The sequence below is a fragment of the Lissotriton vulgaris genome, chromosome 4_1 (genome assembly GCF_964263255.1).
Source record: "Lissotriton vulgaris chromosome 4_1, aLisVul1.2, whole genome shotgun sequence".
NCBI lineage: Eukaryota > Metazoa > Chordata > Amphibia > Caudata > Salamandridae > Lissotriton > Lissotriton vulgaris.
This window is the reverse complement of record NC_141691.1, coordinates 61,035,144-61,048,444: the sequence shown is the minus strand read 5'-3', so window position 1 is coordinate 61,048,444 and position 13,301 is coordinate 61,035,144. Positions and strand designations below refer to the sequence as shown.

Genomic DNA, 13,301 nt, shown 5'->3' with positions numbered 1-13,301 from the left:
TCAGCCAGCTCCAGACGACGGCAGACCTCTTGCACCAGCTGGGGTTCTCCATCAATGTGCCGAAGTCACACCTGTGTCCCTCTCAGAAGCTCCTTGTCATCGGAGCGGTTCTCGACTCTGTACAGTTTCGGGTTTACCCACCCAAACAGCGGGTTCGGGATATACAGGCTCTTGATTCCAATCTTTCAGCCTTTATCCCGGGTTTCGGTGAGGTTGTTGCTGCGGCTTCTGGAGCTGATGGCTTCCTGTATCCTTCTGGGGCATCACGCCCGTTGGCGGATGCGGGCTCTGCAGTGGGACCTGAAGTTTCAGTGGGCCCAGCATCAAGGCAACCTATCCGACTATATCCTGATCTTGGAGGGCAGTGCGAGACAGCTGCAGTGGTGGCTCACGAACCGCGATTGGGTCAGCGGCAGATCCCTCTCTTCCCAAACTGGAGCACGTAGTTGTGACGGACTTGTCCCTCCAGGGCTGGGGAGGCCACATGGGAGAGGTGGAGATCAGAGGCCTCTGGTCTCCGGCGGAGTTCCGGCTCCATATCAACCTTTTGGAGCTGCGGGCGATTCGTCTAGCACGAAAGGCATTCCTCTCCTCTGTCCGAGGGAGTGTAGTGCAGGTGTTCACGGACAGCACCACCGCCATGGTTAAATCTATTCGCCACCGAAGAGAAGGCGCAACCGAAGAGAACGCGCAATGTCATCAGTTCTGCGCGTTGGAATTTCCAAGGCGGCACTCGCTCGGAGATGCTTTTCGTTGCGAGTGGAGTTGCGGTCTGTTGTACGCCTTTCCGCCTATACCACTTCTGCCCAGAGTGCTGAAGATCAGGCGCGACCGGGAACAAGTCATCCTTGTGGCTTCGGACTGGGCACGAAGGTACTGGTATCCCGAGCGAATCAGTATGTCAGTCGATCCCCTGGTTCGTCTGCCTCTTCAAAAGGGCCTTCTGTCGCAGCAGCAGGGGACGGTCCTCCACCCAAACCTGTCCAGTCTCCACCTCCATGCTTGGAGATTGAGCTGCGGCAGTTGAGGCCATTTGACTTGCCTCCTGAAGTCTGTAACATCATTCTGGCAGCCAGGCGTCCCTCCACAAAGTCTGTATATACCTGTAGGTGGAACAGATTTGTGGCATGGTGCACAGCAAAGGCTGTGGATCCCCGCTCTGCCCCTCTTTCTGATGTTCTTCTCTTTCTTCTTTCTCTTGCCCAGCAGGGCTCAGCCCTTGATAGTGCCTAGAGCATCCTTTCTGCTCTTTCAGCCTTTTTGAGGCTGCCTGATCAACCTTCTTTGTTCAAGTCCCCTATTGGCCGATTCTTGAAAGGCATCACGCATACGTTCCCTCCTGTGCCCTTTGTGATGCCTCAGTGGGACTTTAACTTGGTTCTAACTTTTCTGATGTGCGCTCCCTTTGAACCACTTCACAACTGTCCTTCGCCTTCTTATTTTTAAGACTGCCTTCCTGGTAGCCATCACCTCTGCCTGGAGAGTGAGTGAGCTCCAGGCTCTATCCTGTAAACCTCCTTTCCTTTCAGTCAATCCGGACAAGGTTGTGTTGCGGACAAGGCCCTCTTTCCTCCCCAAGGTAGTCACAGCCTTCCACATCGGGCAGTCCATCACCTTGCCCACTTCTTTCCGCCTCTGCATCCCTCGAGAGAGAGGAAGAGAGGCTCCACCGTCTAGACCCAAAACGTGCATTCTCGTTTTATCTGGATCGCACACGCCAGTTCCGGGTGGATGACAAACTCTTTGTTGGTTACGTGGGCGCTAAGAAGGGGAAAGCTGTGCACAAGCAGACCATCTCGCAGCGGATCATCTTTTGTATTCAGGCGTGTTACTCCTTGGCTAAGAAGGAACCCCCTGTTGGGCTGAGGGCTCATTCCACTCGGGCCACAGCGACTACAACTGCCTTGGGCCGAGGAGTGCCCTTGCAGGACATTTGCCAGGCTGCTACGTGGGCCTCGCTGCACACATTTGCAAGACACTATTGCCTGGACAGCCAAGTCCGGAGGGATGGCTTCTTTGGCCGTTCCGTCCTCCAGGACTTTCTGGTGTGATTATTGGTTCGCAGGCCCACCACCGGGGTTGGTATTGCTGTGGTATCTATTCTAAGGTAAGGAATCTATCCCTAAGGTGTCTCTTTCAGATGCACAAGTTACTACTTGTGTAACGATATATCTGTAAGAGACATTAGTTAGTGATAGATTCCTTACCGACCCACCCATCCTCCCGGTTCTGCGAACCGGTATCTAGGGTTAAGGTCCTCCCCTTTCAGGGCCCCAGTTTCAAGGCACCAGTGTTGGTTTTTAGCATAGCTCTGGGTTTCTGGCACGGAAAAGCTGTGTCTAAGAACTGACGTCAGCACGTGGAGGTGGCGTCTAAGTACTCCGACGTCATCACGGCGCCGACGACTGACGCGGAGCCGCAGACTACACCTACCGACGCGCAAGGGTACTGCTACGCAAAAGTTTCCGGATCCAGTCTGACACCTGGGGATATTCTAAGGTAAGGAATCTATCACTAATGTCTCTTACAGATATATCGTTACATAAGTAGTAACTTGTGCTTCAGTAGTGTGGTCAGGGGTGGGTTACCCTATTTTTGAAGAGTGGCCCATTAAAAGAACTAGCCTCGTCTTGGCACACTAGCACTTCCTCTGAAAAACTTCAGTGATACTAATGGTAAAAGTATATAAAGTCTTCAGGCATGGGCATTCTTCTGAATGGAAAGTGTAGGAACGTGCCTGTTTTTGCATGGATAACCCCCAACCTTTTGCCAGATACCTGATGCAAACTGACTGTGCTGGGACCCTGCTAACCAGGCCCCACCACCTGTGTTCTTTTTCAAAACTGTACCATTGCTCCCACAATTGACACACTACTGGGCCACAGATGAGTCCCTTGTAAAAGATACCAGTGGTACCAAGGGCTGAGTGACTAGAGAAGGTCCCTTAGGGCTGCAGCATGTATTGTACCACTCTAAGGGGGACCACACCCAAACACATACACGCTGCCATTGCAGGCTATGTGTGGTGGTGTGACTAAATTAAGTCCACACCAACCTGAGTGCCATGCCTACACACAATTGCCTCTGGCATAGGTAATTACCTCTTCTGGCAGGCCTTACAGCCCTAAGGCAGGGTGCACTATACCACAGGTGAGGGCATAGCTGCATGGGCAGTATTCTCCAACAGTGTCAGACCATTCTTCGATACAAAGTACCATGAAGCCATTGTGAGTGCATGGGCTGGGAGTTTATCGTTACGAACTCCATAGCTTCATGATGGCTTTACTGAAGACTGAATTTGGTATCACACTTCTCGGCATAATAAAGTCACACTAATGCCGGTGATGGATTTATTATAAACTGTACTCCGAAGGTATCTTAGATGCCCCGGGCCCCTGAAAAATGATCAACTACTAGAATATTGACTGATTGGCCCTTGCCAGCCGCCACCGGACAGGTTTCTGTCCTCATGAGGTGAGAGCCTTTGTGCTCTGTGGTAAGGAACTAAGCCTGTTCTGGGTGGAGTTGCTTCCCAGCCCCCCTTGCAGGAATAGCAACATTTGGTGGTGAGCTTCAAAGGCTCTCTCCTTGTGTTATGCTGATTTGGGCAGCTCCAACTAGTCGAGATGCCTGTCCCCTGTCCCAGCCCCTCTTTCGGCGCAGGACAGGTGGTAAGATTAGTAAGGAGAGTAGGAGGGTCCCCCTTAGCTTAGCACACCCCTAGGATGGCCATAAGTTGAGGTGAACCCCTCTTGAATTCTCCATCTTGAGTTGGAGAATTGGGCCCAATAGGAACAGGGCTGTGCCCCTCTCCCCAAAGGGAATGGGGTACCTGAATGGTGTAGTCACATTAAGGCACAGTAGCAATTGGCTACTGTCCCCCAGCCTCCGTAACACCCTTTCATTTAGTATTTGAGGGCTCCCATGAACCTTGTTTCTCAGATTAGAGGACCTACAAAGGACTGAAGAGCTAAGCAGCAGCGGAGAAGACTTGGCTCCAGCCCTAATGGGCTGTCTCCTCCAGCGACCATGCTACAATAAACCAGCGTGTCATGCAGCCAGAGCCTCCAGTAACCCTAGAGACCTGAGTTGCCTTCAACAAAGATTCTTTTCTCCTGTGGATACCGGATTTGTGCAGAAAGAAATAACCCTCAAAGACTCTGGATCCAGGCATATCCATGACCCCAGCCCACTCTGCACCCGATGCCCAAGCCTGTGGCTTACCTGTCCAATGACCTCTCTCCAGAGATCTAGATTTCGGCTCAATCAGTGGCTGGCCTCTCCTGAACCCCATGAAGTCACCTGCAGCCTCAACACTAAGGATTCCCCTGACTGACCTGCTCTGGTGAAGAAAATCAGACACCAAAAGGCACCCCCTGCATCCTCGGCCCCTGACCTTGGGGAACACAGCAGACTGTGCCCAGGCCTTATCCTGTGTAGAAGGCTGGCTTACTATATTATGCACACTTAAACAAGTGATGCACCCTGCACTAATATAGACAACCCTTATGGTGAATTTAGTGTCTTAAATAACCATAGAAAGCTCTAAGTATTCGCTGTGGAGAGCAGCTCTCAGGCTTAGTCCAGCAGGAGTGTAAAGCAGCTTGTTGAACCAGTACTAAACAGTGCAGTTATAAAAAATATATTTATTATAAACACCAACACATTTTAAGATCTCCTACCTGGAGATATAATCACAATACTTCAATAGTAGAACAGGTAAGTAGCACAAATACATAGTGGTCTCCAGTAGAAGACCACACCATATGCTATTAAAGTGGAATGTGAACCTCAACCAAAGTAGAGACTAGACCGAGAAGACTTAGAAGAGCTGGGGCCCCCATGGAACCACCTTTGGCAAGTACACAGGAACCCCATGGAGGCCATGTGCAGAGTGAAAACGCAACTGCGTACTCCATGCAAGTCAATTGGGAAGTTGTAGTCTTCAAGAAGGACCCTTCTCAGAGGACCCTGAAGAAACCCCATGGAAGATGGATAGTTTGAAGTCGCCCCACCTGTGGATACCCCAAGAACCAGGATACCTACACCAGGGAAGCCAGCTGCATAGTTGTGACTTGACATTGGAAACCGCCGCAGACCACAATGGAGGACTTCAGTGAAGATGTTGCTGGTGAAGAAGTTTAAAGAGTCCTATAGAATCCAAATGTGGATTCTTGAAGAAAAGTACCTGCAAGCTGAGGGTTTAAAGTCTATGCCACTTGGAGTGACCAGGAGGCACAGAAGACCAATTACCATCGATGAACAAAAATACAGAAGAGTTGAAGTGACCTTGGAGCTGCTGCTGTGAGGACCAGGTGACGCTGTGGAAGACCAGGAGCAGTTCATAAGCTGTCCCACATCGGAAGTAGAGAGCCAGGGGATTGGTGTCTGGCAGGATCACCAACAAGCCTAGGCAGCAGCAACAGATGAGGAAAACAAAGAAGGTGCAGTGTCGGAACCAGAAAGGACCAGGAGAATCATTAAACAGTCTGAGCAGGCCAAGAGCACGCAGGGGAGCCCACTGGAGCCAGAGAATACCCTCAAGAGGACCTGCAGGTCCGAGGCACAGGCTCACCAAAGATGCAGGCCCACGGCGCAGAGGATGCGGTGAGGACGGAGGTCTTGGTAGGAGATCTCTGGAGAAGTCAACAAGCCTTGGCAATGGCAAGGTAACGCGGTGCACAGTGGTACTGCTCCAGCGGTTCAGACGAGTGATACTGACTTCAAACTTGCAGAGCAGACCGTGCAGGCCTCGAGGGCGTTGTAGTACCACCACCTGTGTTGATAAGCCTTATGGCGTCCGGAGCAGCAAACGGGTCCGCTTAGTTGCAGTGCCTGCAGATGCAGGGGAGTGACTCTTTCACTCCAATGGAGATTCCTTCGGGTGTCTTACAGGCCTGGAGAATAACCTGGAGGGAGTACAGGCACAGACGACGCAGCAAGAGTAACCAATGCAGTCCTGGTTCCCAAAACTAAGTCCAATGTGCCCAGACGGTTAAAGATTAAGTGGTTTCGGATCTAATCTTGTCCCTCAATGAATCTGAAGTGCCACTCACAGGTAAGCCCTTAAGTACACAATCCCAAGGGTTTGAACGATTCAGGGGTCCCCTCCCAGGGGAGGTGCTGGACAGAGGGAAGGCTACTTCCATGTCGTTTGTCCAGTTTCGCGCCAGAGCAGGGAGCCAATAGTTCCCTGAACTGGTTCCAACTGGAGCATGCAAGGAGAGCACCAAATGTGCCCTTCAAAGCAGTTTGGTGCTGCCAAGGGCCTCCAGTCCTCTGATATAAGGACTCTTACATCTGTGGTGAGTGGTGCTAGCACCAGCTCACACAGGCTGCAGTGGCAGGCCTGGAGTCAGTTTGAGTGTCTCATGGGTGGCATAATACATGCTGCATCCCGTGGGAGACCCCTAGTGTACCTATTCCCTGGGTACCTTAGTACCATATACTAGGGACTTTGGTACATTCCTAATAGGCTGTACTCTAAGTACTTGCCATAGTCCAATTTAGGGAGAGAGCACAGTGACTGGGGTCCTGATTAGCAGGATTCCAGTAAGAATAGTTAGAAAAGCAGTGACCCCAACAAAGTGGGGTAGACCATGAAAGCAGATCATACTTTCCTACACTCTGCATCCCAACTTACCTCTCCAGCCTATTGCTACCTTCATCCAGCCTCTTTGACCGAGCCTGCAGCCTTTGTTTGACTGAGATTCCCCATTGAAATGCATTGGGATAACGCACCCAGCTGCCCCAGTGCTGCTGGTGGTGCAGTACCTACCTCAGGCCAACCCTTGCTCTGTGTTGGTCAAACCCGTGGGCGACTGAATTTGCAAGTCGAGTGCTTACCTGTAATTACTTACCAGTCTTTCCTCCCATAGCTTTTTATTGGTTTCTCTGTTTTGCACGGATTGGTAATTCTGAGAATGTACAATGCATCTATTTGACCCTGCAAAGTATTTCATGCAAATGTAAAGTTTTTTAATTCTTAGCCAACCCTTTACCAACTGTAATTGATAGGTTAACTTTTCAGAATTGCAATACTGCCTGTGACGGAGTTATACTTGGTTCCTAAAATAAAATTTCTAAAGTAGTAATTTTCCAAACATTGGCCTGTAGTTAATCGTTGAGCGTGCTCCTGCCTTGAATGAGTGTTTACAATAAATGTATTCACACTAACCTCTGAGCCTAGCTGCTCAGCCCAGCTACCGCTAAACTGAGTATAAAGTATTATCTACTTTATCCTCTGCTACACCTTTACTCCCTGGACTCAGTGCACACTATACCTTGCTTTGGTTTAGTATATACAGAGCCGACTTCCTACAAAAAAACTGCCTTTCAGATAATTGGGAGCCAAAGGCTGTTCTAGAGTTGCCCGGTAAACTTCTTTGGGAGCATGCGTTCAACCATGCCCGTTGCATGAAATGTTGCTCGGTTCCATGGTTGATGAATGCTGGAGTTGATCCTGCTCAATGGTAATTACCCTGAGCTGCACTGTTGCCTTCTTTTTTTGCGTATGAGAAAGTTACCCCAATATTGGAACTTTCATAGATTCCATGCTTTGTATTATTTCCCGTCGTCGGATTGGGAGCCCCGGTAAATAAAAAATAACATAACCATAGGTACAAAAGAGAAAACCAGGCCTAGGCCTCATCTCATTTTGTAGCATATCACCCTCTTGTGTAAAAGAGCCCAAACATTCCGTAACAACCAATCAGAATAGCTTCACTCCATAGAACCTTTCTGAGAGAGCCTCAGAGCCTCAAATTTTCTACTGCACGTTGTGCAAGGGAGTCTCCACTGAGCTCTGCTGTTTTTCTTTATATTTAACTTTATTCTTCAAAATCTACAGTGTCTGACAAGAAGGCTTTATTCAGGGCCTGTGCTACCTGTGCAAAAAGGCTTTTTGTGGAAGACTAGCATGAGGACTGCATTTATTGCTTGTATCCTGACCACAAGGCCACAGATTGCAAAATCTGTAGGACCTTTTCAACGAAGACAGATGGGGAGGGCCGATTGTTGACCTGGCTAGAGAAGATGAAGGCACAGAAGGAAGTACTGTCTTCAGATGAGAATTCTGCATCTATAACTTCCTCCAGAAGATCTAAAAAGAGGGGTAGGTCTCCTCCCTCTAATTCATCTGAGCCCCTGTCTGTCAAAACCCACCACCAAAAGATCTTTGATAGGTCTGGAAGGGTTAGTCCCATTAAATCTCCTCATAGAGGTGAAAAGGAGAGGCTGGGACAGGCTGCTGAAAAGGACACAGCCCAGGTGAGAAAGGAGGTTTCTGTTCCTTCACAAACATCCCAGAAAGAGAAGGGCGGTAAGAAACTTTCGACGGTCACTCAAACAAAACAGGACCAGAAACAGCGTCCGACGACTACAAAATCTGCAGGTATGTTGACTGTCTCATAAGGATTTGAGTGTTCCGATGGCTCTGTCGACGGGACCGTTGACGGCGGCTGTGTCGACTACGACATTTTTAATGACTGCGTCTACATTTAAAGTGCCTTCCTGTTCGTCGACTACCTTCTCGACGTCGATTATCATGTCAACGGCCGCTTCGACGAGAACTACGTAGACTACGACGGCTGTGATGTTGACGATGAGCTCGTCGACGATTACTCCATCGACGATAAAAGTTCCGTCGACGAAGACCTTTCCAGCGTCGACTATTCAGTCGACGGATCCTTCGGCGATGGCTTAGTTTCTTTCGACGACGAATTAAAAAAAAATGCAGATTTCCACACGGAAACGGCAGATAACACCGGAGATGACTTCTCCAAGGCGAGTTACACCTTTGCCTCCTAATATGTCGCTGGATGACGAGTCTGATGAAGAGGGTGATGATTTCCATTATGGGGATGCCTACAGTCCCTCGGATTTGAATGTGAAATGTCAAGAAACAGATACTGAGGAGTACTACGAACACCAGTATGTTCAGCAGGAACAACCTCCTCTAGGCTTGGGTCAGAACATGGTGGCCATGCCAGCCTCTCTGGTTTCTGATTTGCAATTGATTTTGCAAGACTATAGAAATAGATTTCATACAAACAGCAGTACAGTCTGTACGCCCTCCTTCTCCAACTGTACCCCGACAACGGTGGTCCCACGGTCTGTGGAACCTGAACCCACAGAGGAAGCCAGAGAAGTTGAGCATGATGAAGTTCAGGAAGATCCTATAAATGACCCTGACTTGGATTATGATAGTGGCCTTCAAGATCCAGATGCCACAGGACGGGACACTGCTACTTCTCCTCCAGCTGACATTAAAGGATTCCATAACCTCATGGAGCGCAGCTACAAGATTTGGTCTGCCAATCACAACAGTGCAGTCAGACTGTTTCCTTTATGACTTTAAAGAGCCATACAAAGTCAGTCCGCTCGACTCCTATAATAGAACACGTTTGGTCAGAGGGGATGAAGGTCATGCAGAATCCGGCCACTGTCATTCCCGTTCTTACCCGGCTGGAGAAGAAATACAAGGCCCCTGAAGGCAGTCCAGCGTGCCTGCTTGGACAACCTAAGCCGGATTCTGTAATATCACAAGCGGCTCAGAGCAAATCCAAGAATCCTTTCACGCCACTTACTAAACCCCCTGACAAGGAAGGTGCTTGGACAATGTGTGCAAGAGATTCTCCTCTATGGCCAGTCTCCTCGTTCGAGCGGCTAATGCTCTGCACATCTTGGGCAGGTACGATCGCCAGATGGTGTGTGACTTGGCCCCGTTTATAAAACAGCTGCCAGAATCCTCAAAAGAGGAAGCCAGAAAGGTTCTAGTGGAGGGAGAAAGATCGTCCGAGGTCATAGATTGTGCTATGGACGTAGCTTCTACGGCTTTTCGTGCTCTGGCTGGTTCAGCTGTTCTACGACTGGGCTGGCTGCGGCCGACCTGGTTTCGCCAAGAAGTCCAAAACAAGATCCTGGACCTTCCATTTGATGGAGAAATGCTTTTTGGGAAGCATGTTGATGAGGCCCTTCAAAGTATTAAAAATGACAGGCACAGCAAAGTCCTTGGGGTCTTTAAATTACTGTAAGGTCCCTTTCAGAGGTGCGAGAGGAAAAGGCTTCAACAGATATTCTTCGCAATCAAACAAACCGCAATATTCTAACCAACGCCAGGGCCAGTCTGCTTCTTTCTCTCGTCAATCTCAGAGAGGACGTCAGAATCGTCAAGGATGCGACACTTCCAAGAGGCAATTGCGGCCTCCTGGCTCTTACTACTGTTCCTTCCTCCCTGAGAACATCAGTGGGGGGCAGGATACCTTTGTCTGGACAGCTGGAGAATTATAACATTAGACCAGTGGGTCCTGACTATAGTTCAGAGTGGCCATACGTTGGAATTTTAAGATCTTCCTCCAACCAGCGCTCCAGGCGCCAGTCGATCACAACATCTGGGTCTGCTACGTCTCAAAGCCCACCAACTTTGCATCAAGGGGGCAATAGAACTGGTACCTCTCTCGCAGAGAGGGAAAGGGTTTTATTCCAGGTTCTTCCTGGTTCGCAAGACTACAGACTTTGTGCCCCATATTAGATCTTCGGGAGCTCAACACCTATCCTCAAACTGTCCTTCAGGATGGTCACTCTCCAGGATATTCTGCGTCTATTGAACCATGGGGACTTCATGGCGACTCTGGATTTGGAAGATGCGTACTTCCACGTACCGATCCACCCAGCTCACAGGCAATATTTGCGCTTCACAGTAGGCAAGAGCCATTTCCAATTCAAGGTGCTTCCGTTTGGTCTTCGGTCTGCACCAAGAATATTTACAAAGGTGTTGACCCGGGTAGCAGCTTTTCTCAGGAAGCAGTCTCTGGAAGTTTTCCCTTACCGGGACGACTGGCTGGTCAAAGCTCCTTCTTTCCAGGGAACTTCCAAGGCCATTGCAACTTGCATTCAATTATTCGATCACCTGGGCCTTCAACTCAACATGAGCGAGTCAGTTCTGCAACCGTCCGGGTCAACAAAGTTCCTAGGAGCCATTCTGGACTCAGAACAGTGCAAGGCTTATCCTTCAGACTAACGTCAGAACAAGTTAATGCTCTCCGCTCGCCAAGTGCTACAGAGGAGATCCCTGTCAGTACGGCTCTACAAGTCTCTGCTCTGATTTCATATTGTATACCATTGGTTCCTGATTGCAGGCTGCGAATGCGTCCTCTACAAGAGCAACTCGACAAGCAATGGCACCAAGCAGAAGGCTTTCAACAACAACATTTTGGTAACACCAGAGATGGAGGCATGCGCATGGTGGATAGTGAGAAGCAACATCGCAGAGGGTCTGACTTTCAGGCTTCCTCCGTCTCCTATGGTCCTAACCACGGATGCCTCGTCAGGCTAGGGAGCAGTGCTCCAGGAGCTTCAAGTCAGTGGACACTGGGATTCACAGCAACGCCAGTACCGCATCAATCTGCTGGAGCTGACTGCCATCCGACTAGCTTTACAAGCTTTTCTCCAGAGGATTCGAAATCATCTGGTGCTGGTCCAAACGGACAATACGACGGCTATGCACTATATCAACAAGCAGGGGGGGGGACACAGTCCCTAACTCTTTCGAAGGAAGCGCAGCGAATTTGGGATTGGGCTATTCACAAGGTCCCTCTGACAGCAGAACACCTGGCAGGTTCGCTTAATGTCACGGCGGATGCACGAAGTCGTCAAAAAGCAGCCAATCGCGAATGGGAGTTAGATCAGTCCATTCTGGAGGTGTTCTCGGTCTGGGGGACCCCGACCATAGACCTATTTGCGTCTCTGGAGAACACCAAATGCCGAATCTACGCAAGCAAGGATCACCATCCGGGATCCTTGGGGAACGCACTTTCAATTGCCTGGTACAGCGCATTCTTTTACGCTTTTCCACCAATACCCCTAATACAGCGGTTACTCAAAGATCAAAGCGGAACCGTGCAAAATGATTCTGATTGCACCGGCGTGGCCCCGGCATTCTGGTACACGGAGCTCCTCCTGCTCTCCCAGGATCATCCCATTCGCCTGCGACTGGTTCCGTCCCTGTTATCGAAGTCTCAGGGTCAGGTGCTGCATCCGCATCCGACTTCGCTTCACTTGACAGCGTAGCTCTTGAATACAGGGAATTCCAGCATCTGAATCTCCCCAAGGAGTGTAGGGAGGTTTTGTCTCCAGCTCGAGCACCAAGCACTAACAAAAAGTACAAAGCAAAATGGAAGAGATTCTGCCTGTCAGACAACAACTCCACCCTTACAAGTCTGCTCCACATCAAATTTTGCCATATATCCTATCACTGGCTCAATCTGGATTGGAAAAGAGGTAGAGATTACGCACTCCGCAGTTGTTAGTGTGAGTTGGGTTGTGGTGTGCACCAGAGATATCGCTCCCCGACAAGGTGTGGTAATCAAGAAACAGGCTGCGACTCTTGAGATAAGGGCCGTCTCTCTGAGCACAACCTATTAAACGTGAAGACGTTCTGAAGAATTATAATCAAACTTCAAAAAATCATGATTTCCATAATTTATTCCATGTTTTATCCACAGGAATTGGTTTACATCATTTAGCAAATTGCTAGTTTGACATCCTTAAACTTCCCAAACTGTTCGAAAAAATCATTGAGTTCACCCAATGCATTTCGGACTATTACAGTCCTTTGTCAGGAGTAGTCTGCCGGAGAAGGTAGGTCTCCTGCAAGCAGTGGAGGCTGGGCTTGTGCTTGTTTCAAAAGTAGAATTACTTTAAATTGTGATCCATGAACGCTTTATGTTGATAGAATAAAAAGAAATAACCCCCCAAAAAATTGTTTGTAGAAAAGAAATAAATTTATATTTTTTGAGATACATTGCAGGACTGAAAGAGTGGTCTTTCAAGTTGAGAATCATAAACTCAACGTATTGATTCTATGACAAAATTGTTTGAGCAGTATTGGCAATTGTTTTGTTATATATTGAAACACATGGTGACATTAGGAACTGAGACTTCTGAGTTTTGGAAGCAATCCTGAGTCACTGTGTGGAAGTAACTATTCTACACTGCTGTTTAACTTTTCCAAACATGCAGATGCTAGTGTTTTTGGCTGGAAGGTTAGTTTGGTCTGGGGGGTTTTTACTACCTGCTTCTTGGGCGTAGACGGTCTTACTCAATTTGGTGATTAGGGTAAATGGGCCTTTTGTTCGAGGCATGTGGGCTGCTGAATTCATATCTGTGCATAGACCGCCACCTAGTGTTGGGTCCGGATGATTGCACATTGTTGTCCTGGAAGAGTCTTCGAAGTATCACGAGATAGGTGGCTCCTCCCCTGGACTACAGTGCGCATGGGCATCGCCTCCATCCCCAGATAG

The 13,301-nt window shown here is 49.0% G+C and overlaps 1 protein-coding gene across 2 annotated transcripts in view; it reads left to right on the top strand.

Annotated features, from left to right (window-relative positions):
- The window catches only part of KIF4A (kinesin family member 4A), a 307,171-nt gene that overhangs the window by 116,906 nt on the left and 176,964 nt on the right, over window positions 1-13,301 (top strand). The window lies entirely within an intron of this gene.